This window comes from Sceloporus undulatus, chromosome 4, assembly GCF_019175285.1.
Source record: "Sceloporus undulatus isolate JIND9_A2432 ecotype Alabama chromosome 4, SceUnd_v1.1, whole genome shotgun sequence".
NCBI lineage: Eukaryota > Metazoa > Chordata > Lepidosauria > Squamata > Phrynosomatidae > Sceloporus > Sceloporus undulatus.
In genome coordinates, this window is record NC_056525.1 from 99095057 (window position 1) to 99122439 (window position 27383).

Sequence of the window (27383 nt, forward strand, 5' to 3'; positions counted from 1 at the left end):
TTTCAGCAGGCTATGACCCAGAAATATGGGATTGAAATTAAAAGTACTGTCTAATGGTGGGATTCGAAGCCATGGGTAATGTATCCTAGATTCTAAGGATGAAAAATTAGCACATACTTATTTTAGCCACTAATAGCACAACTATAATGTGTTATATCTGTCCCTGATGTGCATCCAGATTTCAGAATGTGCATTTGAATCCTAAAAATCTAAAACTCAGAATTTGTATCTGAAATCCTGGAGAAATGTCCATGTGTCCAGAGGCTACCTTTGCTAAGATGTATGAATATCAGCCCTTCTGTAGATGGGAACATGAGTCCATGGACGTCAGTGCAAAGACAAGTGTCTATGAAACAGATTCCAGCTAACCCAGTGTACAGACTATATGTTTCAAAAGAGCCTTTTTACATCACACTGTTATAGGGAGAGTCATTTATAATTCTCAAGCAGCAAGATCTTGGTTGTCACTAAACTACAATCCCCATAATTCCACAGGATGTTGTCATAACAGTTAAAGTGGCATTTCAACAGTGTTGTCTGAAAACATCTCCCGATATTGTAGGACTGTGGTTCCTAGCCACTGTAGCCAAGGGAGGATAGGAGCTGCAGAATAACATTTTATTATTATTTGCTGACTTCTGACTTCACCAGTTTATTGAATTGTTTTAAAAGTATGTTTTATGTTTTAAATTCCACACTGTTTAATTATATTTTAAGGGGTGGAGGTGGGGCTTTGGACTGTATATTTTAACCTTGTAAGCTGCCCCGATTGCATTTTGTAGAGAGGCAGGATATAAATAAATTTTATTATTATTATTATTATTATTATTATTATTATTATTATTATTATTATTAATATAGAGCAGTGTTTCTCATGCTGTCTGATGTGCGAGTATGACATTTCCCCTCTAACATCAAAGGGACTGGTACCATATTTGTCCTCATTGGCTTGAACTGTTTCTGTCTTTCCAGGGAAATCTATGGAATAACCTAATAGCTCATGGACTGATACTGGTCTAGGGACCCCCACCTTGATCAACATTGATCTAGAGGACCATGTATTCTGAAGCCATGTTATAAGAGAAGGAAGCGCATCAGTTAAGGAATGTACTAGGTCATAGTCTAAGGCAGTGTTTCCCAGACTATGGTCCTGTGGGTGTTTTGAACTTCAGCTCCCAAAGCCCTAGCCATTTGGGCCAACAATCAGGAATTCTGGGCCCTGAGGTCCAAAACATCTGGAGTATCAAAATTTGGGAACCATTGGTCTAAGGGCATATGATCATACAGCTCCCTTGCTGAATCACAGGATCTAAATTGCTGTCTGAAGGGAAGACAATTCAAGCTGCCTTGACTGCTTAAGAGAAAAAAAGTGGGGAAAAAGCACACTAATGAATAAACATTATGCAGCCTGTATTGATAACATTGACATGAGGAAGGGGGTTGATGGGAGAGGGAATAAAATCAGATTTATCAAGGAAGGCTTAAATTCAATTTTAGTCCCATCTGGTGCAGGCCAACTGAATCAGTTGCTGACCAGCAAGTCGACACTTTATGTAAATCTAATGGCTCTGCTCCAGTTAGGATTAGCAATTGGATTATGGCCTAAGCATATCCCAAACTGTTTTTGTACATTTCTCCCCAAAAGTGTGTGTTTGTGTGATGCTATAAACATTAACAATGCTGAACTATAGTCCTCAAGCGTAACCAGAATAAACAAAATGCCTTTAGTTGCAATGTAAGCGAGAACAATACCCGCAATATCCAAAAGGAAAAAAAAAATCAAGCAGCCTGAAAGATTCCCATTTAATGGTGTAAAATAAGCGTGCTGCTTCTCAGGTTAGCTGATACAGGAAACTGGCAATTATGATTTTTTCAGTGTGCCAGGTACCAGTATTATATTTGTTCCCATTGGATACAATTGTTTCTTTCTTTTCTGGAAACTTGACAGGGCACTAGTCTGGGGACTACATTCAGCTTTGCTGAATGTTGAACCAGGATGCAGTAGTTTCATTTCCCACTTTGACTGAGAAGCTCACTAGGTAACCTTGGAAAAAGAGACAAAGGCTGCATCCGTGCTGCAGAAATAATCTGTTTTGATGCCACTCTAAAACTGCCATGGCTCAATGCTATTACATTCTGGGAACTGTAGTTTGTATTGTATTGCATTGTAGCATTGCTCAGGTGCTACAACAAACTACAATTCCCAGAATTCCATAGCATTGAGCCATGGGAGTTAAAGTGGTGTCAAAATAGATTATTTCTGCAGTGTCGGTGCAGCTAAATGTATCCAGGTGTTTAGGGAGAAAAAAAGATGATTTAACCCCAATGTCTTTGGCCCTGGAAATATTTTTATGGCAATCTTCAGGGGTTGTTAAAAGAAAAAGGGACAATACATAGAAAATAGATTAATGTTTTTAAAATCTTGGATAAGCCAGCTGCTCTGAGATGAGACCACCTTACAGGGTGGTTGTTTGGATGAAGCGTCTTCCCCACCACCATTAAAATATGAGTGGAATAATACTACAGTGATTCTAACCTAACAGATATAACTAATTGGATCTTGAATGTATTGTTGTTGTGTGCCTTCGAGTCATTTCAGATTTATGGCAACCCTAAGGATGTTTCTTGGCATTTGCTCAGAGTGGGCTTGCCTCTGAATGTATAAACAATGGGAAAGGGATGTTTTCAGTCTTGCCTTTCCCTCACGTCTAGAACAATTCCAGGGTTATGGTGTAATACACACAGGAGGCCGTCCACGTTCCCCTTCAGCGTCTTTTCAATGCAATAAATAATAATTATGTAACAGCACATGGGGTCACAATCCACAGTTGCCACACAAGGTGGTGTGACAAAGTGTAATGCGTGAACAACAAACTCAGGGAGAACTGTTTTAAAAGCATTTGGTTTTCTAGATAAAAGAGAACACCACCCAAAAACTGAATGGCCTAAGTGTGTGGAGATGGAGGGGTCGCAGGGTGACCAGAGCTGCTGCTTTTCCAAGACATGGCTCCTTTTCAACCTTCTGTCCAGGAAAATGCCTCCATTTTGGAGGCACGACTTCAGAATGTTATGGAGCAGCATGGATTTATCTTTCTAGGAAGGCTTTAAACTTTTATTTAGTAAGGTTCTCAGTTTTGTCTTGTAGGCCCTCCTTTTTGTGGTGCCTTGTTCTCCTTGGCGGTGAGGACATCTGGTCACCCTGAAGGGGCGAGGGATGGAGAAGCCAGAGCAATGTTTTCTTGTCTTTGAAACAAGGGGAAGAGGAAGACGAAGTGGAACTTCCCCTGACTGATGAATAAAAACCCCAGCAATGGTTTTTGTGGGGTTTTCGGGCTGTGAGGCCATGTTCTAGAAGTTTCTTCCTGACGTTTCAGCAGTAGAGTGTGGCTGGCATCTTCAGCAATGTTCTTGAAACCGTTTCCACACGTTATCAATCTTGACACGTGTGTTTTCAGGGGGCCTCTCTGTTCACTAACATGGCAGGGAAGAGGAAGAAGGGGGGGAGGGCAATGTAAAAATCCAGTTTGGGGGCAACTGGGGGTCCCTCAGGGCCTTCCTTTCAGAGGGTTATTTTCCCCTCAGTCCCCTGTGGTCCTTGGCTCCCAAAGTTGAGGGAATGGAGGCTATGTCCGCACGGGATAAATGTTCTGGTTTGACACTGCTTTAACTGCCTTGGCTCCATATTATGGATTTCTGGTGCCACAGTTTCTGGTTTACGTTCCTTTCAGGTGCCCATTGTACTGAGGTTTCTCTTTTGACCTTTTCATAGCTGATTTAAACGGCAGAGAACCTCATTCTGTGAATGTCTGGAACTCAGGGTAGCCAGGACTTTGTATGTGAAAGCTGCACTCTGGTGCCACAACAAACTCCCATTCCCAGAATTCCATAGCAGGGAGCTGCAGCAGTTAAAGTGGCATCAAAGCGGAACATTTCTCCTGTGTGGATGGAGCCTTAAGAGGAGGAAAAGTGCACTGCAGGGGACCATGAAAGGAAGGGGGGAAAATGGAGGGCATTCCAAAAGAAAAGCTCAATATATATATATGATTTGTTGGTCCTGCTCCAAATGGAGGACGTTTTGGACTCCCTCCTGGACTGAGGGTCTGGAAAAGGAGCTGAGCATCTGGAGGGGCGTGAAGAGGGCCTTGCTCTGGCTGTGGGGCTGCCCCAAACCTGGCGGCCATGAGGCAGCCCTTTCCCCCTCCTCTCCTCGCCTGTGCTTTCCTCCCCAGCCCCTGCTCAAATGGAGTGGAAAATGGCCAGGGGTGGCAGCTCGAGCCTCCTGGAGCTGATCGCCTTCCCCTCTTCGGTGCTTAGCGGGCTCTAAGCGGCTTTTATGCGCCAGGAATCCCCCCTTCTTCTTCTTCTTCCCCAGCTTCAAATACGGGGCGGGAGGAAGGGGCTGGGGGCTGAGGAGGAGCCCAGGGAGAAGCAGCAGCAGCAAAGCAAAGCTGGCTGTTTTTGGTCTCCCTTTCTTCGGGGTGACCCTCCATTCCAGCCTTTGGCAGCTCTGGTTGGCTCAGGTCCTCCCTTCTCCCTTGAGGGCCCCCCATTTTGCGAGGCTTTGGTCCTCCTCGGGGCTGAGGGCATTCCTGGTCCTCCATTGTGCGGGCCCTTGTCCTCCTTTGCAGTTAGGATCCCTGCTCACCTTGGGCCTCCATTTTGTAGTCTTGCCAGTTAGGACGCCTTCTCTCCCTGGTCCTCCTTTGGGCTGAGGACGCCCTGGCCCTCCATGGTGCGGGGTCTCGTCCTCCTGGGCGGCCAGGGCACAGCTAGTCCCCTTGGTCTTCCATTTTGGAGCCTTGCCCTCCTTTGCAGTCAGGACACCTGCTCCCTCTGGTCCTCCATTCTGCAGTGCTTCGTCCTCCTTTGCATTTAGGACACATCTGGTCACCCTGGCCCTCCATTTTCTGGTCCCTCTTCCTCTTTTGCAGTGGAAACATCTATTCAGCTTGTCCTCCATTTTAGGGTCCTTTGAGTTTAGGACACAACTAGTCACCCTGGTCCTCCATTTTGCGAGTTTTGGCCTCCTTGACAGTCAGACATCTGCTCACCTCGGTCCTCCATTTTGTCCCGCCTTGTCCTCCTTTGCGTTTAGGACACCTGGGAGCTTTGTCCTCCTCTTGCAGTCAAGACGTCTGTTCCCTTTGGTCCTCCATTTTGTGGCGCCTCGTCCTCCTTTGCATGGAGGGCACATCTAGTCACCCTGGTCCTCCATTTTGCGGCCCCTCGTCCTCCTTTGCAGTGGAAACATCTACTCACCTTGGTCCTCCATTTTGGGGAGCCTCGTCCTCCTTGGCGGCCAGACATCTGGTCATTTTGGCCCTCCATTTTGCAATCCCCCGTGGACACATTTTGCGGTGCCTCTTCCTCCTTTGCGTTTAGGACACATCTAGTCGCCCTGGTCCTCCATTTTGGGGTGCCCCGTCCTCCTTGGCGGGGAGGAGGACACAGCTGTCCCCCTTCCCTTCCTCTCGCTCTTTCCCTTTTTCTCCTTGCTTTTTGGGGAGCTGCTGCTGTTGCTGCTCTCCAAGATAATAGGTTCCTATGATTGTAAAGAGAAAAAGAGAGAGAGAGAGAGAGAGAAAGGGAGGGAGGGAAAAGGGGGTGTGTGGGGAGAGAAAGAGAGAGAGAGAGAAAGGCGAGAGGGGGGCAGGGAAGGAAGGGGAGGAGATTGGAGGCAGAGAGGAGGAGGAGGAGGAGGAGGAGGCGTCTCCTCCATTTCGGCTCCGAGGCGAGTCTGTGTCGGGACTTCGCCTTCGCAGACCGAGCGAGGAGAGGTGCAGGGACCCAGAGGAGCTCGCCAGCACCAGGCACACGCCGGGAATTTACCACCATCACCACCATCAATACCACCACCACCATCATCATTCTTCTCCTTTTCTCCCTCTCTCTCTGGACGCTTTCACGCCGCTTCTTCCCTCCTCTCTGGACCCCCATTGCTCTGCGGGGCAGAAACAGCAGCAACCCAAAAGGGAAAGCAGAAGAAGGAAGGAAGGAGGAGAAGAAGGCACCCGATCCAGCATAAGATGCCGATGAGGGCGGCGGAGGAAAGCCAAGGGGACCTTTCCCTCCCCTTCTTCCCCCTTCCCCCTTTTTAAGCCATTCCCTTCCTTTGCTTCTTTCTCGACCAAAACCTGAGTTGAGTCCGGCTCCTTTGGCAAAACCCCCCTTGGCGTCGCCTTTCTTCGCCTCCATCCGAGAGAGAGAGAGAGAGAGAAAAGAGGGGGGACTGCTGCTCTTTTTGCACCATTGTTATTATTATTTTGGTGCTCTCCCCCCCCTCCCCCCAAGAGCTCCCCAAAGAATCCTTTGGCAGACTCCCTCTTTCCATTCAAACAATCTTTTGTTGCTACTTGCAAAGACACAACCACCGCAAAAGCCGCGGGGCTCTCCTTGGTGCGCGCGCCCTGCTCTTTCCGAAGACCCCAAAGCCTTGCTTTGTTTGATTGTTATTGTATTGTTTTCCCTCTCCTTTTTGGGGAGGGGGATCCGCGGGTCTTGGGAACTGCCGGAGGAGGAGGAGGAAGGGGAGAAAATGTTGACTTAACCCCTAGCAAAGCTGCCTCGGCGGAAAGAGAGAAAAGAAGGGAAGGAAGGAAGGAAAGGAGGACAAGAAGCAGAAGAGCAGCCTCCTGGCTCGCCTTGGACCTCGCCTGCCCAGGCCTCCCTCCTCGTCCTCCTCTCCCCAGATGCCACGGAAACCCCGGCCACAGGGCTTTGGCTCCAGACCCACAGGTAAGGAGGGAAGCACAGACGCAGAAAGAGAGAGAGAGGGATCTGGATCGGTGTGTCTCCTCTGCTTGCCAGACCTGTTTGCTCACCTGGGTCGCCTCCTTTGGCAGCGGCAGCAGCCCAGGCAGCGAGGAGGAAGATGCTCCTCCGTCCCAAGCCTTTGTTTCCCTGGCAGGGAGGGAAAGGGAACCCTGCATCCCTGCCCCCGCTTCCCCTCTCCTTGACCCCTTCCACGGGATCCCTGCCTCTGGATCCCTTTCACTGGGTCCCCTTTCCTTGACCTCTTCCGTTGGATCCCTTCCGCTTTCTCCTCGCCGCTCGCCCCTGGCCCTGGATTCCTTCTACTTGACCCTTTCCCCCTGGATTCTTGTCCTCTGGGCTTCTCCCACTGGATCCCCTCGACTTGACCCCTTTCCACCGGATCCCTTCCTCTGCATTCCTGGCCTCTGGACCTCTCCCATTGGATTCCCTGCCTCTGGACCCCCTTCTCCTGGATCCCAGCGAGGGACCCCCCCCCGGTCCCCGTCCCTCCTCTCCTCTCCCTGCCTCCCCGCTCTCTTTGTGCTGGGTTTGGGGGGAAGGAAGGGGCCGAGGCTGGCTAGGCGCCCTCCCAAGAGGGCCAGGGCCGGGCTCCTTTGACAAGGGCCCCTGGGGAGGAAGCCAGCTCTGAGCCGGCCTTGGCTGCCCGGGAAGGGAGGCAGGACCAGGGCCCGGGTTTCCGAGGGCGGCCAGGCCTGCTCCGAGGGGGCTGCCTTCGGGCTTTCCCTGCTCTCCGTTTGCATCCAGACTGGAGAGAGAACCCGGTTTAGAGAACCCGGTTTGGCACCGCTTTAACTCTTTGACTGGGTCTAAAGCTATGGAATTCTGGGAGTTGGAGTTTGTTTGGGCCCCACAACAAACTCCAACTCCCAGGATTCCATAGCCTTGAACCAGACAAAGAGTTAAAGCGCTTCCAAACCAGGTTATTTCTCCAGTGTGGATGCAGCGACTCGCTCAACTTCCCCCGACCCTTGAATCCCCGTTGGGTCTGCCAGCGCTTCTCATGGATTTGATACAACTTTGTTCTCACTTGAAAAGAAACAACAACAACAACAAACAAAGGGGGTGGGGGCAGCTAAGCCAGGGATTGCAGCTGGGCTTGAAGGTGCTGGTGGGCATCGGTCCCTCCCAAATGGAGGACATTTCAGGGTTTGGGGTTGGTTTGTTTTGAGGGGGGAGAAGGGAAGACCTCCCCCCTGGTTTTAAGCTGTTTCATTTCCAAGCCAAGATTGTAAGACTTGGTGGAAATGGGGCTGTACAGATTTCCCCCTTCTCTTCTTGTCTTTTGTTGAGGATGGCAGCAATATTATCTCTCATGGAAAAGGACTGTTGTGTGTACAGATTGACCCCTATCAGCTTGCCTTTTGCTAAGAATGGCAGCTATATTATCTCTCATAGAAAGGGACTGGTGTGTGTGCTCGCATGTTGTGTGTGTGTATTTGGGTGTGTGCAGATTTTCTCTTATCACCTGCCTTTTGCAGCTGTATTATCCCTTATGGAAAGGGACTGGTGTGTGTGTGTGTGTGAATTGTGTGTGTGTGTTGGGGTGTGCACAGATTGTCCCCTGTCACCTGCCTTTAGCTAAGGATGGCAGCAGTATTATCTCACATGGAAAGGGACTGCTGTGTGTGTGTGTGTGTGTGTGTGTTGGGGGTGTGTACAGATTTTCCCTTATCACCTTGTATTATCCTCACATGGGAGGAGACTGGTGTGTGTGTGTATGTTGTGTGTAAGTTGAGGTGTGTACAGATTGTGCTCTATCATTTTGTCTTTTGCTAAGCATGGCATCTGTATTATCTCTCATGGAAAGGGACTGATGTGTGGTGGGAGGGGGACTGTTGTGTGTGTTTGGGTGTGTGTGTGTGTTAGGAATCTCCCTCCTCTCTCTCTCTCTCTCAAAAAGGAGGGACGCCTCCAAGCAACCTTGCGAGCCTCCTCCTAGCAGTCAGAGCCATCTGGATCCTGTTATTGGAACAGGCTCCTCTCCTCTCCTTTCTTTGCTCTGCTCCCAGAGTCTTTGCTGGGAAGCCTCCCTTGGCTTGGAGTCCTTCAGAGAGGGCTTTTTGACTCCATTCATACATCTATGTGCGCCTGGCAGGCCTTCCTCAAAGTAAAAAGTCTGCTGCTCCTCATGAATTCCCATTGCTTGCTGGAAAAAAGGGGGGGCAGGGGAAGGGGGAGAGAGGGGAAAACTCAACTCCCATCTCTTTGGCAAATAAAGACTTGTTGCACATTTATTTATTTATTTATTTCACTTAAAAGCCCAAGAAAGCAAGAAGTGATCCTTCCAGCCCTGTTAACACACTTCTGGAAAGAGCTTTCTAGATATGAGAAACCTTCCTGGTTTGTGGCCCAAAGAAAAAAGACTGGCTTTCCCTTTTTCTTTTTTGTTGTTGTTTCACTTGTAGAAATCTGGGGCCATCTGGAGACAATGCAAAGAAAGTGTGTGTGGTGTGTTCAAGATACATTTTTAAGGTCTCAATATATATATATATATATATATATATTTCCCCCCTGCTGGGACTGATGAGAACATCTTTTTGCTACTCTGCATGAAAAGTGTGTTTGGCTACAATTTAAATAAATAAGAAGAAAGAGTAGGTAGTTTGTATAGGCTTCAGGTTTCTTCCTCAAAACTGTGTGTATGTGTGTCTTTGTGCATTGGAGACACTTTGTTAAAAGTCTCTGGATTCCTATCCAGTAATAAAAGCCCCTTTTAATTTGCACCCTGGTAGTAAATGGTGGGGTTTGGTCACAATTGGTTGGGCAGAGAGTAAAGACATCTTTATTTGGAGCTTCAGGTGTGTGTTTTTCTCTTCCTTCAGAAAAAATGTTCTCGTGGTCAGAAAGAATTCTGCAGAACAAATGTTCTGTTGTTTGGTTTCTTCAGACCCTCTGATTCCCTCCCTTTTGTTGCCTGCCACTAAAAGAGGTGCCATTTCACATCATTCTGCACAAATTGTTTGAATTAATGCAAGTGTGAATTCTTACCGTTTGAAGGGGGCCATTAGCATATCAAAGGGTTCTTAGCTTTCAGCTCAATTGAGAAAACTTCAGCCTGGCTTCCATTTGCTTCCAAAGCAGAGGCCCAAAGGGCAGTGGAGAATTGTAAAGGGGTAAAAAAGGGGAGGCGGATTTGGGTTATGTTTCTGAACTTCTACTGTTTTGTAATTATGCCACTGAAGAACGCAGTCTGTATGCTGCAGGCCCTTGCAAACGGCCAGACAATTATATTCTATTGATTAATGGTTTGTTCTAAGAAAAAGGCTGACCTTTGTCATGGCAGCCACTGTTGCATAGTTTCTGGTGTCTGCTATCTGTTCTGTAGTGGGATTTGCAAGGCCTTTTCTTCTGGACTCATGCTTTGGATATGGCCTACACATTATTGCATTAGGGGGTCTCAATGGAAAAGGACTTCTAATTACTTAGGAAAGCAAATTAACCTTTGAATTAAAAGACCAGTCAGTTCCCAGCTTTTGAAGCAAATAGCACCTTGCTCAAAATAGCAGCATGGAGACTGTAGATCTCATTGGGTGTGATTTCAGTCTTTAATATTTGAAACTTTGTTTTTGTTATGACAATTAATTCCCAAATGCTAATAAGAAAACAAAGAAGTTATCTTCTTGGACAATTAAAACAAAATACATCTTTGATGAGGTTTATGTGTGTTATTGACAGTCATGTGTCGCTGTTTTTTTGTGTTGTGATCCTCAAATGAAATAGCATAATGAACATTCTCCAAACAGCTGTGGCAAGAACTGGCCATGCCAGTCTGGTTGCTGAATATTCATCACTGTATTCGAAGTTAGTTTATACTGCCGTCACATTTGTGTAATTTTTGGTTCATTATTTACTCTCCTTTCACTCCTTGTTTGCAAAGAGCTATAGTTCTGTATACTCTTTCATTATCTTTTTTGTTTAAATCAGTACTCACAATCTGGAAGATGAGGCGCTAAGCAGAATATACCACTCCTTTAATAACCTGGGCTGGTTCCCAAACAATAGACCGTTCATAGATGGGGGCTGAGGTTTAGTTGGGTGTCATGTCAGGCTAAACAAAAAAAGAACTTTTCCACCAAGTAGACCTCTTGGCTGTTTTTTTTTTTGTTTTTTTGCCTTTAGCAAATTATATCTTACTGTTTTACAGACATAGAAGTTTCTTCATACGGTGGTTATTAATTTTGGTTAAGAAAAAGACAGTTGTTACAGTGACAAGATTTCTGACAGTCAGAAACATTTTAAAAGTTTAATTTCACAAAGAAAACTGGGCAACTTAGAAGTAAAAGCCTGGCAAAAGAGAGTGTGTTATGCAAGATGTTTGAGCATTTCATTGTTTTATAATGGTCAAGAACATTTCAGGCTTTAGATTGGATAGATATATATTTTAAAAGAGTGCTGAAATGGTGCATTATTGCACTGAGATAATTTTCAGCAGTTGTATTATTTACCTTAATGCTTTCAGATACATATGATAGTACCTTTCAGTGGTGCAAACAGAACGGTGATGTAGTTGTCATTATAACACTTAAGTTGCTTTTAACTAGCCTGTTTTGGATGCAGAGTGCTGTGAAGGAAGTGCATTTATCCCTTAGAGCTATTAGAGATAATCTAAAAATTGTCTTGAAAACGTTGCACTTCAGTTTAAATGATGACGATGACGATATCGGAATTTGACAAATCTCTAATGCTGCAAAATGTCATGGAAGGAATACTTTCAACATTTCATAAGACAAAATTGTACCACTTAGACAGAAATTAATGTGCTTTAGCAGTGCTTCAGCTGCCATTTTCAATCACACTGGGTCACTGTGCCTTGGAAACAGAAACTGAACGTACATATTCAGATAACTCAAGAGACTAGTTGCTGGTGAAATCAGGATATTGAATCAATGTGGGGTAGAACAAACCAATTGCTTCAGGTTTTGACATGGGAGATTCCAATAAACATTTGTGGTTTTCTACTTCTCTGTCACATTTGGCTCCCCTGTTCATTAATAGACTAACATCAAAGCAAGCAGCCAAACTTTCAAATGTTATAAAAACCAATGCAAAGATACAGATCTTTCATGTAGTCTTGGAAGCCTTAATTTAAGGCAAGCAGTTGGAGTTTTTATTGCAGCAATTTTCACAATCAGCAGAGACATTAACACCAGGCTTCTGGGTGTTTTCCTTCCTTAAAATGAGCAAGAAGAGAACATTAAAAAACAAAGTTTACTTAGCAGTTAGCTCATAATTTGAACACTTTAGAAGCTGCCGCCATGTTTCATTTTTCTCATATAGCTTTCAGTGTCATATGTCAGCAAAGGAAATTACTAAGATGTGGTCCTGGAGATGGGGTTCTGCCAAGATAACCGTTTGGGAGATGGAACTTAACATATACTTTTAAAAGCAACATATTCAAAATTAATTTTGAATAATATCAAATGATGTCCTCTAATCTTTCAACTTGTTTAGCTGCCACAAATACAAATACAGAAGAGTTGGAAAGGTGCAACATTTTTACTGTTAGGATGTATTGCACCTGCCGGCAATACATCACATGCCAGTATCATTTAAGAGAAACTGCTTAATTAAGATTGGAAGAGATTGACAGTGAAAAGTAGGGATATATATTACAGAAGTAATTAAATGATAGTTAGAAAATTGTTAAAGTAGAAAAAATATTTTTAATTAAAATATGACCTTCTCTCCATTGTAACAAAGTTTTGTAAAGAACTACTTTAATATAATGTAGTGTCATATGCAAAATATTTTCCTTTGATTTTTTAAGAACTGAACTTTTGATACAGAAATATTTTTGGACAAGTCTTAGAACTGGAGGACATTGGGTGTGCTTAAAATGACAATTAAACCAAAACCTTTGAGTAACTGATGATGCCTTTACAAGGAGAAGCATAAGACATAGTAGTTAAAGTTGGTCTGTCATTTTAAAACCACGAATAAGGAAACCGGTATGCAGCACATCTTAGTGAAATTATAAATGATTAATATAAATGATAAATATATGGTAGTACGCAAAACTGTTTTCTAAGTATATTTCAATTTTCAGCGTGTATGCGGGGGGGGGGGAGTCTGTTTTTGAATTAGATACCATTCAACCTCAGACTCTCAACACAATCCTCCTTTTTTTTTAATCTTCAACTTTGTGCACCTCAGAACTGTAAATGTAATCAATATGACGGGCCATAAAGGCAAATGAATCCTCCTCCAAAGAAGCAATTACAAGATGTTTCTTAGTATTCTTCTTCAGAGCACTATAACGTGTAAGAGCTTTTAAGAGAGATTCTCATAGATTAAGGGTACAAACATGTGCATGCCTTCTCAAATGTTTGCATTTATTGGGGTTGTCTTCCAGATAAGTGTATATGAGTACAGATTAAAAGGCTGAAGTACTTCTATCTGGACACACATGCATCTAGTGATGTTTGAGGATTTGCCAGAAGTCTTTCATCAGTCCTAATATTAGTTCAGCTTCTGAAAATCTCTAGTAGATAAATGTAGCCCATTGAAGCTGATAATTTTACATCAGATCAGTTCCATGGAATTCATAACTTCCTATGCATGCCCTTTATTACTTGTGAAATTAATGTACATATAGTACAGTCTAAGCATTAAAACATGAGCCACAACCTGATACGTTTTGAACTATCATTTGAATACATAAATGAAAATGGTCCCTGATCAGAATTTTGAATTAGAGCACAAGCAAAGTTGTTGCTCATTATCTTAAACTGAGCATTTTATGAGTCAAAGAAGCAATATATTATTTGCATGTGCCATTATTTTTCCTCTCTTGTAGTATTTGTCAGGCATTAATGGCTGAACTGTGCAGAAGCCTGTTATTTTCATCCCCAAATTTTTATTTTGAAAGGCATAATCATCAAGAACATTGCAGTCTTACTGGAGTAAATAGAGAGCCTAACACCTGCAGGTAAAGTGCAGTCTGTAGCAGTAGCAACAACAACAAAAGCTGTTGATGGCTTTTGGGGCATGAATGGCAAGTTTAAATACAATTTGTTTAATTACAACAAAATAAGTTTTATGAAGTAATGTACTTCATCTTTGTAGATGATTTTATGTGTTGTGTGTGGGTAAGTAAAATCCCATCACGGTTGTATAATTTTGTTCAATTATCAGAGCAGCTAAGAGGGAAAAAATCAATTTACACTGAAAAACCACAGAAATGAGATTACCTTGTTAAGCAGCAACTTGCCAGCAGTGTCTGAATTATCTGTCATTGTTGAAAGTTGCTATAATTAATACACTATGAAGAATATAGACTGGTTTAAACTTTCAAGCATGTGACACTGTTCATTTTTTAAATCATAGTGATGCTCTTTTTAACTTTAAAGGCAACTGATGTAATGCATTACATTACATAAAGGTTGAGCCTCCCTTCTCTGAAATGCTCGGGACCAGAAGTATTTTGGATTTCAGAATTTTTCAGACTATGGAATATTTGCATATACATAATAGCAATAGCAAGTACATTTCTATACTGATTTTCAGTGCATTTAAGCAATCCCTAAGCGCTTTACAAAATATAAGCTAATGAGATCTTGGAGACGGGATCCAAGCCTAAACATAAATTTTATTTATGTTTTGTATAAACTTTATATATATAGCCTGAAGGTAATTTTATACACAATTTTAAAAATAATTTTGTGCATGAAACATATTTGGGCATATTGAACCATCAGGAAGCAAAGATATGACTATCTCAGTTACCTATGTGGACTGTTTTGGATTTTGGAGTATTTTGAGTTTTGAATTCTGGGTAAGAGGGACTCAATGTGTGCTTGTTTGAGAGAAATGGCCACATAATCCGTTGAGGTGTGTGTGTGTGTCGGTCTGTCTTGTTTTATAAGAGGCAAATATATATCGCTAAGCAAAAATTAATGCTTGAGATGAAAAGCTAGTGAACTCAGTAAGCTGTACTTCTAAGTATATTGTATATTGCATTACACTAGACATTTTTCAGAGTGCTAAAAAATAAAACCCACACTCATGTTTTCAATGTGGGAAACTTTGTTGATCACTTAAGATGATATTTTTTACATGTATAAAGGGAATATTTTTCTGATATTTTTAAAATGCTGAGACATATCTGTGGACTGTATGATGTGTACTGTGATAGTCCTAAAATACAATTTCTGTATGCTGTCTAGGAACCTAGAATTTGTAGCTGTTTTCACTGAACACCTGCTTCACTTCATTTTCCTGAAGTATATACAATCCTTCTTCGTGGAATTACTCATACTATCTCAGCTGCAAGGGGCAGGTGACATAACATTTTAAATCCTATGGGCCATTTGTAGGTCACAAAGTCATCTCACTAGAATTTCTGAATCAAGAAGCTGAAAAGAGAAAACAAATACCACATTAAATGGAGATGTTTAAACCAGACCTCTGCCTCAGGGTAAAATTTAGGTATGCTTTAGCCCGGATGTAATGTCTCCCTCTACAGAGCACAATATTAATTATGGCCTGAGAATGAACATGCATTAAAGAGAAAAGAGGGATTTTTTGTTGGCTGACAGTCTAGAGTGAAGACATTATAAACATTAAAATATATTTGGGTAGTTAAATCATTGCATCTTAGTTCTAAAATACACTTTTCTCAGTTCTGCTTCTTCTACCTTGTTAGTTGGATACAGATGTGCAAGCTGTCTTTTGTGTCAGTTATGATGGTTGCCTTGCAGGTAAACGAGAAAGTTTTTCTTCCAAAATATAGGAAAGTGCTCACACAGAATGGCTCACGTCTTCAGTGGTACTCCTTAGCTGTCTCCTAGGTGTTTCACTGAATTTTAAACACCACCTTGCAGTTAAATGGAAGCAGTTATTTTGAAGATGATTTGTGATAAAAGTTCACATAATGTGTTGCAATGTTAGTAGTTTTTTTTTTTTTTACAAGAATCTGAACTGGGCAAGCTGTCAAAGATCTGAGTCCAAGTTCAGTGCTCTTGTCACTAGAGCACATTGTACATTGCATGTTTTGCCAACAGCCACTACAGAAAGACATTTAAAAAACACAAACAAACAAACAAAAAACCCTGGAGTTCTGATTCAGGTCTTTGAAATAAATTTGCATTATTATAATGAATTTGTGGCAAATAATAACTTTTTTATTAATTATCTATTTTATTTTAGTTCTGTCCATTTTAAGAATGAAGAGCATGCTGAGTGTGCACTAAACTTTATGCAAAACTGCCGGAAGATGCTCTCACCACCTGATGCTATCTACTTGATGCTATTTACCCTGGTGGCGCAGTGGTTAAATGCCTGTACTGCAGCCATTCACTCAAAACCACAAGGTTGCGAGTTCAAGACCAGCAAAAGGGCCCAAGCTCGACTCAGGCTTGCATCCTTCCGAGGTCGCTAAAATGAGTACCCAGACTGTTGGGGGCAAATTAGCTTACTTGCTAATTAGCTTACTTGCTGTTCACCGCTATGATCTTTGGAATAGCGGTATATAAATAAAACATATTATTATTATTATTATTATTATTATTATTATTATTATTATTATTATTACCCACATTTTGTGTGGAATAGAAAGGCTGCTACACATTGCCTGCATTTGTTTCAGGATTTATAAATGGGGCATACAATACATTGTGCAGTAAGAAATTCAGCTGCTGGGTTCCCAACTTTAAAATATTTCACTTTTGGATGCTGAAATGAACCAGATTTTCATTCTTAATCAAAATGATTATACCCTGCTATTTGACAGTGGATGAGAATTTTTAATTGTTGCTTTCTTCATTTATTGAGGCAGTAGACAATTAAGTACAAACTTACTGTTGCTTACTGCATCATCCAGAAGCTGTAAAAGGAACATTCTTAATAGGTTGCTGTTCGACTTTTTTTTGAGGAAGACAACATCATTTTTCTGAGCACCCTTTGCCATCTCTTGTATTTAAAATTTTTAAACCAATTGCTTTGTCTTCAGAATGAAAAACTCAGCATTATATTGAAATAATTCTTTCATCCTTTGCCTGAACAGCGTGTTGTGTCTGCTGTAGGTATTTTCATATCAATCAGCACCTCAGAATGATTATTACTCTGAAAGTAGATGACAGAATACTTTAGTTTCCATTATATCCCAAATTGTTCTTTGCTGCTAGGGAAATGGATGACTAATCTTATTTTGGATTGTGAGAGCCTTGCTTGCAAACGCTATGCATAGGGCATTCGAAGTGATGCTTGGATTGATATGGAATTTTGGAATGATTTGGGAGCAAAATTTCCTATGAAATCAAGTTCCCTGGGAGCTGAGTCATGGAATAATTAGTCATAAACACTGTGCTTCAGAAAGTGCAGAATTTCACATTTTCACCACTCATAGTTCACCTTACACATAGTTAATTTATAGTAAATCATAGGGTAAATAACATGAAGGAAGGGAAAATGCACAAACAATCATAAGAATTTGGAATGTGTAATACTGTCAGATTATAGATGTCCAGTTCAGTTTATCCTGATACCTGATGTTTGGTCTTTGCAGGTGCCGTTTTGGCTCTGTAAACAATGGCACTACAGCGTGAACATCAGAAATAGAGCCCATTGTGAGATTTTCCAGTAGCATGCCAAGAAAATCTATTACCTGCTTCTGTTCAAGAAATGTTCTGTCTGTGTGTGTGTGTGTGAGAGAGAGGGGGGGATGATTAAACTGGTAAAGCAATTCTGCTAAGCCAGTTCAACTACTGGTTTTCTGTATATTGTTGGGTGGCATTTTTGCCAAGCACTTGCATTAAGATTTCATGATAGAACATGGTGGTTGGTATGACTTAGTCATTCTTTTAAGTACTTTTTTGCCATGTCACTGCTTGATGCATTTTATGAGGACTGAATAGAATTGCAACCAGAATGCAACTAATGATTCAGAATCTCTTTCAAGTGGGTAAATCAGGTGAATCTCCAAAGATCTCTCTCTCCAAGGTGGTTTCTTTAACCACAGTGTTTCATTTTTAGCGGTGTAGCTCAGCTACAATTGAGATTGCCCTTAGATGTGGATGAGATATTCCTTTCTGACTGAGAAGACCCAGTTCCTTTTGTGCTGAAAACAGGTACATATTTAGACTAAATGGATGTCATTTGAAATAATTATAGCTACATTAGTTTGTGTGGAGGAAAAAAATGCAGAATGTATCTTGCACGGTATATTAAAGTTAATCTTGCTCAGTTGTGGAAAGGAAAGGTTGGAAATAAAATCTTGTTGATAGATAAGGTGAAAAAGAAAGGGAGAAAACCCAGAGAGATTGATTTCTATTTTGGCCTATTTCCATTTTTCTCTTAATTTGCAGAGAAAAATAAAATACACGGATTGCTGTTCCAAACGAATATGTTTTCCCCCAGATTCTTATTTTATTAAACATCTTAATTGTTTTGAAAGGGGGTAACATTGTTTCCTTTCTCACAACTCTGCCCTAGTCCCTCAAGGCCATATCACATAATTTAAAGATTATCAAAAAGGACCTGTTAATGACAGATGATAGATTTGGCCACTAGAGGCTTTCCTGTAGCCAAAAACAACTGGATGTATGCTTGTGTGTATGTTGTAGTTTGATACCCTTTCTGTGAAGTGTTGTGTTTTTTTTAATCAAGTGACCTTTTCACAGTCTATTTTATCCATTTTATTTCTACATATTATTTTGCACCATCTTGCCTTAATTTGGTAAATATAAATTGGGTATTTTAAAACCAAAAAATCAATATTTTGTTCTCCATTCTATGCTAATAGTTTGTTTGACATGCTTTAACACCCCTGGCCTGTCATAATTTGCAAGTTCATCCACACCCTGAGGATAAAATATTGCAGTTAAGGAAGTAAACTTTTATTAGCAACTGCAGGTGATTTGTCCAGTCTGGTGAGAGAAGTGTATGGAGTCACGATATATAAACTGTTAAAAGGTTGTATGAGTGGGCTTTTTCAGATAATTAAGGGAAATAAGAGAATGAACTCAGATTGACTAGCATTTTTGACACACATTATGCATAAATTTCATTCACTTAGTGTTTCCTGGGAACGTCCTGCCCAGCTATTTTTTAAAAAGTATTTTTTAAAATATATTTTTCTGTGTGAGAAACAGCAAAAGTGTTTTCTTATGAAGTGGAGAAATGGGATAGGAAAACTGGTAAGTGGTTTTCTTTAACATTAGTATTCCCATTATTTAAGATTATGTGTTTGTTTTTCTTAAAATACCCACATTTGTATTCAGTGTAACTGATACTAAACTTTGAGTCAGAGAGTTAATCCCAAATGGAATAGGTTCTGGTTTAGGTGGCAGAGGGACATTAAACAGAGCCATAGTGCTGTGTTTGTTTATTTTGGATAAGGAGATGATTTAGCCTGGAAGTGATGACTTGTTTTGGGTGGTCTTTCCACTACAGCATGGTTTGGTGTTGATTTTTCTTTTCCCCTAAAAGCCTTTATGTGACTTTGAAAAAGAAGCTTTTGCATCTTGGTATGCAGAAAACTTGAAACTGATTGTTTAGCTTTTTTGAAGAACAAGATTGCTGTGTTAGCCAGGGTGGATAGTGGAGTAGGATGGGGAATATACATTTAGAATCCACTGATAATCAAATTAGGAAAAACTTTTGGTAAATAGACTATCTTTGGGACTTATTTCCATTGGTGTTCAGTTGTTTGGATTCTTATGCTAAACTTTACATTTTCCACATACTTTTTGCTAACACTTCTTATTACCTGCAGAGGGAGCTTGTATATGATATAACCAGAACAATCATGGCATTTGAGGACTGAAATTGTTTTTCAGTATAAGTGAAATTTCTGTTTGTAACAGCACTGCCTGTTATACTTCCTCAGGACAAAAGTGTTATATGTAAACTATGCTCAGGAAGCTGTATGCTTTGAGAAAAGCTGACTTCTCTGATGGTAGGTGGAAAACCCGTACAGATTTAATGTGTTCTAAAAATGCTATTTTTTATATAATTGGTACAAATGCCGTGTTTTTATTTTGCTTTTAAAACAGTTTTTTAATTTTCCTTGCTGATAATATCTATGGCATTATCTTAGAAGAATTGTAAACAAACTTAGGAAACAAGAATGCTTTTAGCCAAGAAATTAGCCGCTAAATATCTTTGTTGCTTGTTGCAAATTGCAGGACTTCTCTTAGTTGATGGAGGGCTTGGTGTGTTCAGTGGAAAGTAGTAAATGAATGTTTCTTTCTTCTTCTTTTAGCTGAGTATTCTTTTGAGTTAGATTGGTTGCAGTACATCTGCAAGATTAATTCTTAACTATTATACTTTAACACCCCCCCTCCCCCATGAATTTAATATAATTATGAAATTAGTGTAACAATACTTAAATGAGACATATAGCAGATAAACTTTTAGAATATAACATTAAACCTGTTGTGTGTGAGTGTATGTGTCTAGGGAGGAGATATACAGAACTGTTCACTACTTGAAAAAGACCAGAGCAGAACTAATAATACTGGATTATTAACTTATTAATAAATAAATATAAACTTTCTTCCAAGAGACGACTATTGAATTTGTAAAGCAGCTTTTTACAGTTTGGCAATAGGGATATATCTGCATGTTTAGAATTTAAATTATATTTTCTTGATAATGAAGCCATATGAGTCTCCAAGAAGTAGAAGAAATGTTGGTAAGAAAAATTAATATGACTTGTTATTTTGCTGGCTGAGGAAAGAAAAGGCATAGGAATCAGTATTGTTTAGCTTTGGAAAACAGTGCTGCTCTTTTTCAGTTTGGGTAGTTTGCATGCTATTTGCTGGGATGCTAATACGAAATAAAGCATTATGCATAGTGGCACATTCCATAAAACAGAAACAGCACTCAGCACTTGCAATAAATCTTCCCAGAAAATTGGTTTGAGACTTGATTTTTCTGTGGGTTTATTGCATTGTTGTAAATTTGAAAATATGTATATTATGTGCAGTCTTATTGCATTTTGAATTATCATTAAAAAAACAACAACAAAAGGTTTATCGGTGTGGCAAAAGGACACCATCTTGGTGCTGATTCATTATTTGTATTGGCTAATCCTTGTTGAAGTGAAAAATCAGCTTGTTACTGTAACATCAAATGGCCCTTTAAGTAGGGAAACAGTTAAGTAGATCTCCTGTAATAGGTTGTTGTCTAATAAAGAGATTTATGGTATTGGCAAGGCTATTGTATAGGAATTACCCTTTCACAGCATGAATCATGTGTTATCGTTAACAACTGGGTACCCCATTTATGTGGAACATTTTCATTATGGTAAAAAATATTAGGCACAACAATTATGCTCCAATAGGATTATGATTGTAAGAGAAATAGTCCTAGGTAGACTTTGTGGAACCTTAGCTCATTTGAAATTTAGTTTGCTTTTTTACGTGTATTCTGAACACAACAAAGATATTACTTATATCTTTCCTCAGTCTTTCAGTCTCCAAATGGACTTGAACTACAAGTCCATCATCTCTGACTTGCATAAGCTTGATTGGCGAAGGCTCCTTTCTGCTTATTATTGATCATCATGATTTTTTCATGAAGCTTAGAATTCTTGCAGTTGGATATAGACGTTACTCATCTAGTAAGATGAGATAAAAAAAAAATAGATTGTGACCATTTTGGTGGGGGCAGGGAGACAAGGAGGAATGAATGGTTTCACAACTTTTCATTTGAGTGAATGGACTGAAATGGAATTTTTGCCTTATGAAATGTGCTTTGGATATCAAAGGGTTGTATTTTCTAACCTAGTTTCACATGCCTGAAAAAGTATTATTTTAGCGCTTGTTTCTTCTTGAAAAGAATACCTAGAAGCTCTGACCAGCTCAGGAAAGCAGGAAGGCTATCAGAGTGATAATACTGTGTAATTTCATTCTATGGGATTACAGTCATAGTAGCAGCAATAATAATAGTAATAAGAATAATAAATAGTTTTGCTGCGGCAGCTTCTTTTCTTAAATGGAAAATAGCAGCCAAAAAACCAGCATTGGCTTTTCAGGCTGTTTTGATTGTGTCTGTATTTAAATATCTTATTAAAAAACTTTTAATTTGTTTTCAAATAATCTTTTTATTGTGTGTTGTATTGGGAGTCCTGCTGAACAGAGATATTTTTTAAAAGTTTGATAAATAAATACCATAATCTTCACATTCCATAATATATTTTTAATGGGTTGAATTCTAATGCAGATAAGCAAAGTTTCAATTGTTTGCAAAGGGCTTTCCTGCCTTGGCTTTCCTTCTGTCACCCCACCCCAGAAAGTGCTCCTGATGTTTGCCAAAACAGCCAAAATGGAATGGGATATGTTACAGCTGGAAAATCCAAAGACTCTCTCCCTTATCCAATTAGATGTCGCTGCCACTAAGGCTCCATAACATGTCAGTTATACTGTTAATTTTGCAGGATCTATTTAAAGCATATCTATTATGTATTAAAATATATGGGGATTTTTTTGCCCATTTATATGGTACTTTTTAATCATTCCAACTGAATCTGGCATAATTTATACATTATCAGACTATTTGGGATTACCACTTTCTCAGTAGGTTATAATGTAATCTTTAAGATTGTTGCAGAATTCTCTGCTCCCATTACCCCCCTTTATGCACAAAATACAAAGCATTAGGGATTGAAGATGTCTCTAGATATATTTTGGAATTATCCCACAGGTTTGGCATATTGCCCTCTCAGAGATTCATGAAAAAATCTGAGCCTGAATCTTTTCCCAAAGCATTACAAGAGGTTATTGTCTGTGCTGGCTTTTTAACAGGGCCAAGCAAGTGTAGAATAGTTTTAAAACAGCTTTCCCCCTGTTTAATATGGTATATTTTATAATTGTTGGGCTGGGTCCAGAGGAATAGTTAGTAGAATTACACTTACATTGCATGGATCGGGAAGGTGATTGTCCTTTCTCTTCCTCCAAGAAGCCTCCTGGTTCTCCTCTGCTGTGTGACGCTCCAGGGCAGCATAAGAGGTAGCTGGAGGGAGTCTAAATTGAGAATGAGGAAATTCAGATTTCCTCCAGTAGGGAACTTCTGCTGGATTTCTGCCCTCAAAATATGAGGAATCTTTCTATGCATTAAGTGTTTAGTCTGGATCTGATCCATTATTTTCTGCAAACAATTGAATCAGTCTTATAGTGTAGTGGTGTGATCATCTGCATTAATAATAATTATAGATAACTGATCATCTGCATTAATAATTACTGTGTAGCAGAAGTGGTCCTAAATACCCTAAATGCATCAGTTTCTATCTGATCTTGGAAGTTAAACAATGGGGCTGTACAGACATATGCATCTTAAGAGGCCAGAAGCTGTGCCAAAGCTGCACTCCAGTCCTTAGGACTGGAGCGTGGCTTTGGCACAGTTTATGGCAGGGATAGGCAACCTTTTTGAGCCGGGGGCCGGGTTGCTGTCCCTCAGACAACTGGGGGGCCGAAGCCAAAAAATAAATAATTAAATAATTTTTTAAAAAATTAAATAAACAAATAAACCGGGACAAATGTAGGACAAAATTTTCAAATGGAGGACACTTTTATAAAAATGGAGGACACACAAAAAAATTGCTGATATTTTTTAAAAATGTTAATATAAATGCATGTTTCGGAGGTTTCTATAGACAATTGCCCCCCTTGCCCGCTGCTTGCCCCCCTTGCCCGCCTCCTCCTGATAGGCCAAAGGCCCCACGCTCTCATGCGAGAGGCCAAAGGTTCTGCCGGCAAGCGGCGGCAGGACCGGGCTGGGGCCGGTCCCAAGGCCTTGCCGGGCCGCATCCGGCCTGCGGGCCACAGGTTGCCTACCCCTGGTTTATGGCTTCTTAAGATGCATGCATCATTTAAACAGCATACCTTCAAAGTGACCCAAAGCAGCTTTATTTTGGCCTGTCTATACAGGCTCAATGTTAGCTCTGGTTAGTACTTGGATGGTAGACCACCAATGAATACTGGATGCTGTAGGCTATATTTCCTTGCCTACAAAAACCCTGTGGAAGTCATGGGATTGCCATAAGTCAACAAGCAACATGGAACCAAACACACACACACACACACTGCTTAGGCATCTGTGCTTCTGTAGATTGAAAGTATGATTGTCTGTATCCAGATACCTGATAAAAATATACTGTGCTTATATGCTGTTCTGTTATCGAAATCTGTAGAAATGGGATCTTGAGCAGTAGGACCTGATCTGTTAGCAACTCAGTGAAGTGAAAGAATTTCATTAGACTGATGCACATAAGTCTCTGACATTGTTTAGTATTATGTGAACAAGTCTGCACAAGCCTCAGGCTTGTGCATGTCTGCCCTCCACTGTTGTGTGGCCATCTGCTTTCTTTTCTGGCTCTATAGTTTTTTTCTTCTTCTAAATGGAACAGGAGCTCTTGCAAATTTAAGCTATGGCTTGTTGAAACACGTTGGGATCAAACTATAGTTTATAAGCTTAGTTAGTGAATGAATCATAGGATAAATGTAAACTAACTAGAGGCCTGTCCGTTACACACAGAAAGAGAAAGGGCTGAACCTTTTCAGGTGTAAGTCTTTTAATTGTTGGGTGTATTTTATCACACAGCTGAGATACAATGACAAACTCAGATTAATCTATTTTTAATTTAAAAACTGGAAGTGGATCCTTTGGACCACCTTATGGCTGTCTTAGAGGAGAGGGCTGCTGAGCATATTGAGGATTAGACAGACTTCTTCATATTAAATTGTTACTGTGGTCAAACCCGGCCTCTTTCTTTTTGCATACAGATTAAGATGGTGTGTCATGCTATGGATGGCTACGTGACAGAAGTGAAAATATACATTGTATAAAAGGTTGCACCTTGAACTGTCATAGAATTAGACACATATTTGGGCTTCCATAGTAACAGAAAGAGAATTGCCCTGCCCATCCTTCCACACACATGAAACTAGTGCATAGGTGATCACAGGACACTAATAAGTAGAGTTGGTTCACATAGACTGAGAAGAAAGGAGGAGAATCCTTGGAAATTGCAGAGATACATCTTCTGCATAGAATTTTAGAGAGACTGGAGGTGCTGCCATGGAGAGGAGGGAATGGGAAGACTGCTTCCATCATCTCCCGGTGGATGTGACTAACCCTAAACCAGTCAATAGTTTTTTGCTTTTAGGATGGTTGCTCAGGAATCATCGCTGCTGTATGCTACACATTGGCATTGTAGTAATAAATAATCATGCCTTTTTATGAAGTTTGTGATTCAGATTATAAGCAGCTACCCTTTCCAGGAGTTGTCAGTAATTAATGCAACACCTATATGTGCCACACTTCAGTGGAGCAGTTTAAGGTTTCTGATCCTTTATATATAGCAAGGGTTTTTTTGTAAAGAAAATTCACAGCTTGGAAAAGAAAAGCTATTAGAAATATATTAGGGTTACCATATCATCTCCTTTTTTCAGACACATCCTCTTTTTCAGAGCTAACATTTCTGTCCAGGGTATGTGTGTGTTTTTTATGTCTGGATTTTGTTACAGAGTTTCTCCCACCTCTGAAACCTGGAAGCAAACTGCGTTTGTAACTAATTACTGCAGATCTATGGAACAAAACAGAACTGCCATATTGAGAATATCCTATCACTAGGGATGCCCAAGGTTATAGTTCTGCGTCAATGGGGCTCAGTGAGGAAATAGGAAAGGAGAACCACAGCAACAACAGCCCTGGTAAGGAAGGAGCTCCTATGTATTATGAAATGTTGTGGGCTTCTTCCGTCTCCTCTAGATTACTTGGATGATTATTTCCCCACACCCCCTTTCAAGACCCTTTTTTCATTGTCCCTTTTGCTTTCTATAGCTCTTCCTTTTGGTCCCCTTGGCAGTTTCCCCTGCTACAGCCCTACCTTGCAGGATTGTTACTTGAGCCTGCAGTGCTGGAGCAATGGTTGAACAACCAATGCGCTTCTGATTCCAGGTTTTGTTCTAATACTGCTTGAAGTAATCAGATCACCTGTTGGCCTTATCAAATATCACCAAATAATCAAGGAATCTTTCTAGTATCAATTATTACATTTTATATAGTAGGACTGTTTAAACTGAGGGTTATCATAGTCGTGGTGGTTTGAAGTATCTTTTGCTTTACAAGTATTGCAACCCTAAAGTATGAATTACTAGGTTCAATAGTTCAGTTCTAATGTCTATTTAACTGGAACAGAAGAAGACATATAATAGAAAATTTTAGCTCGTGTAGGATATATGGCTTCCATTTTGCACAGTCTAATGATATTGCATGTTTACTCAGAAGTAAACAACCCTATTCAGTGGTTCCTAATCATGTGATAGTTTATAAATTCATCATGATTGGAATTCTGTAACATGTCACTAAGTAAATAAATAAGTAAATAAATAAAGCTTTAAAAATAATACAATATAAAAACCTAGAGGTAACCAGTTTTGCAACTTCGATCAGTAGGCTTCTAATACATACTTCTTTATTCTATGTCTGCTGCTGAAATCCAAAGTATCTTCCTTTGAAGCTGGCAAATCTTACTCCGTTTAACCTACCCCCCTCCTTCTTAACAGCCGGTATGTAAAAGAAGAAGGGGAAAATGCTCCATGGCAGTTTTTAAATTGCCATGCTGTTATCTGCTTTATTGATATGTCTTTAGTGTGTGTGGGTGGGTGGGTGTGCACAGGCGCATGTGCATTCGTGTGCATCTTGGAAAACAAACAAGCTACACTACCTGAGTAGTTCACCACAGTCTCGTTTGGCGCTTATGTTTGTGTATCTTGCAAGTGTGAGCTTGAAGCTTTTTCCCCCTTTAGTGAGATCACAAATCTATATGTGAGCCTGCGCTGCAGCCCTTTTGCTATCACTGCTCATTTTAGATGCTGACACCCCACAAGCAAGTCATGGTGGGAAAGCATTTATGTTTACTATGTACAGAGCAGTGATTTTGTATAAAGATTTTTGTTTTCTTTGAGAGTTCTTTCTACCTTTGAAAGAGTGCCATGGATATGACTAAATAAAAACTTTTATTATTTGGCAATTGGAATGTAAGCTACCAGGAGCTGTTTTATGAGGAATGGAAGAAGGGGAAAGCCCTGCTGTACAGATTACATCAAAGCAGTGGAATCTTTGAAATAGACCTGTGGATGATTTTTTATTTTATTTTAACTTGTCAGCTGCACAGAATATAAATGTCTCTGCTTCATAACAAGGTATTTTGTTAAAACATTTCTCCTAACATAGTATCAAGATTATAATATTTGTAGTCATTTTAGAAGTACGGAATACTAACAATGGTTTATAATATTTTTTGCTGGATTAATACATTTCAATTCATAGTCCATATCTTTATCTGATTGGCTGATTTGTTTGACTATTGCTTCCCTAAAATATAGTTTGCCTAAATATTTTTCTGTATTGCTTTGCTTAATGTTTTAGTTTTAGTTTTAGTATGACTTTTATTTCTGTAATGTTTTCCTCATTGCTCTCAAAATTCATAATGAATGAATCAGAATGAATACCATTTCCTTTCTTCGGAAATGAAATGTCACCCATATTTTACCAGGTTAAAATTCAACATGTCAATTGACTAAAAGTCAGAATTAATTGCTATTTGCACTGAAGTCAGGAAAAAGTAGTTTAAGTATGCTACTGATTAAACTCAAGTAGAAATG

General features: G+C 40.4%; 1 protein-coding gene across 23 annotated transcripts in view; it reads left to right on the forward strand.

Moving 5' to 3' along the window:
• The first annotated feature begins 5708 nt into the window (after positions 1–5708).
• Positions 5709–27383, forward strand: part of ADGRL2 (adhesion G protein-coupled receptor L2) — a 239601-nt gene continuing 217926 nt past the window's right edge. For 12 of the 23 annotated variants that reach the window (XM_042461344.1, XM_042461346.1, XM_042461354.1 and 9 more), the window contains exon 1: positions 5710–6735. The gene's annotated coding sequence lies outside the window, so the exon portion shown is untranslated. Of the gene's footprint in view, positions 6736–27383 lie in introns of all 23 variants that reach the window. The other 11 variants (XM_042461355.1, XM_042461367.1, XM_042461353.1 and 8 more) reach the window with 2 other exon arrangements.